This window comes from Trichechus manatus, unplaced genomic scaffold (genome assembly GCF_000243295.1).
Source record: "Trichechus manatus latirostris isolate Lorelei unplaced genomic scaffold, TriManLat1.0 scaffold00002, whole genome shotgun sequence".
NCBI classification, from domain to species: domain Eukaryota; kingdom Metazoa; phylum Chordata; class Mammalia; order Sirenia; family Trichechidae; genus Trichechus; species Trichechus manatus.
In genome coordinates, this window is record NW_004443938.1 from 41,345,291 (window position 1) to 41,347,393 (window position 2,103).

A 2,103-nucleotide genomic window follows, 5' to 3' on the forward strand; every position below is an offset into this window, starting at 1 on the left:
AAAGACCAAAATGGATGTCAGAAGAGACTCTGAAACTTGCTCTTGAATGTTGAGCAGCTAAAGCAAAAGGAAGAAATTATGAAGTAAAAGAGATGAACAGAAGATTTCAACGTACAGCTTGAGAAGACAAAGTAAAGTATTATAATGACATGTACAAAGATCTGGAGATAGCAAACCAAAAGGGAAGAACATACTCAGCATTTCTTAAGCTGAAAGAATTGAATAAAAAATTCAAGGCTTGAGTTGCAATAGTGAAGGATTCTACAACGAAAATAGTAAACGACGCAGGCAGCATCAAAAGAAAATGGAAGGAATATAGAGAGTCACTATGTCAAAAAGAATTAGTTGATGTTCAACTATTTCAAGAAGTAGCATATGATCAGGAACTGATGGTACTGAAGGAAGAAGTCCAAGATGCACTGAAGGCACTGACAAAATCAAGGCTCCGGGAATTGACAGAATACCAGTTGACATGTTTCAACAAAAGGATGCTGCACTGGAAGTGCTCACTCATTTATGCCAGGAAATTTGGAAGACAGCCACCTGGCCAACCAACTGGAAGAGATCCATATTTATGCTTATCCCCAAGAAAGGTGATACAACCGAAGGTGAAAATTATTGAACAATGTCATTAGTATCATACCCAAGTAAAATTTTGCTGAAGATCATTCAAAAGTGGCTGCAGAAGTATATCAACAGGGAACTGCCAGAAATTCAAGCCAGATTCAGAAGAGGACATGGAACCAGGGATATCATTGCTGATGTCAGATGGATCCTGGCTGAAAGCAGAGAATACCAGAAAGATGTTTACCTGTGTTTTATTGACTATACAAATACATTCGACTGTGTGGATCATAACAAATTATGGATAACATTGTGAAGAATGGGAATTCCAGAACACTTAATTGTGCTCATGAGGAACCTGCACATAGATCAAGAGGCATTTGTTTGAACAAAACAAGGGAACACTGTGTGGCTCTTACACAGTTAGAGATCCTAGATTCCAAAGCAGGTGCACTCTTGCCAGGGGAGACAGCAAGTGTTGCACTGAATGATAAGACACAGCTGCTGCCTAGGAACTTTGGGTTCCTTCTGTGCAGCAACCGGAAGGCAAGAAGAAGAATCACCATATTGGGAGAAGTAATTAACTTATCAGAAGCAGGATATAGGGCATCTGTTACACAATGGCGCCAGGGAAGAATATGTGTGGAACTCAGGTGATCTACTTGTGCACCTCTTAGTACTTTCTTGCCCAAATATGACTGTGAATGCAGTAATACAATAACTTTGCCCTGAGAAGGCTATATCTACCAGGGACTAAAATAACTCAAGAATAATGGTTTTGGTCACACCACCAGGTAAGGCCCTGAGACCAGCAGAGGGGATAGCCGAAGACAAAGGGAATTTAGAATGGATAGTGGAGGAGAGAGAAGATGAGTACCAGTGGGCCCTGAGACCAAGTGTTGCAATAGCAACAAATGATAAATGGTAATTTATCACACAAATCTCCCTCTTTTAAGTTTTTCCTAGGTCTATTGGTACCCTGGAGGAGTTTATCCCCAATTAATGCCTGGAGAAGTAGCTCAGTGTGCCACAAGGGGTGGACTATGGCAGAGAGAGAGGCACTGCTAAGACTCCTCTTCAAGAAACTACTCATTGTCCAGCTGTGGGGAGTATTCCTAGCTGACAGCCTCCAGCTGTTAGCTTCTTAAAGACTGCTTCAGCTTTTGAGCCACATTCTTCTTGGATGGCCTTAACTAATGACCACATAACTGTGTTATAAGAGTCTGGCCATTTCTGCCCAATTTAGGACTCTTCTAATGGCAATCTTTGCTCTAGTACTCTCCATTGGATTTGAAAGACTTTGCCAAAAATGTCAGTCTTAGGCTCACCCTGTCCAATCCTGTTTTCTTCTCCCTTTCCTGTTTTTACAGGTTCCCATCTGCATTGTACTCTGAAGGCTTTCCCTGTCTAACCCTGCTTCCTCCTCTTTTATATTTCATAGGCATTACCTCCACATAAACCTCTTACAGTCCTAACTTGTCTTACCATCTGCTTCCCAAAGAACCCAGAATGACACAGCTTGGAATCCCTTCTTTTCTT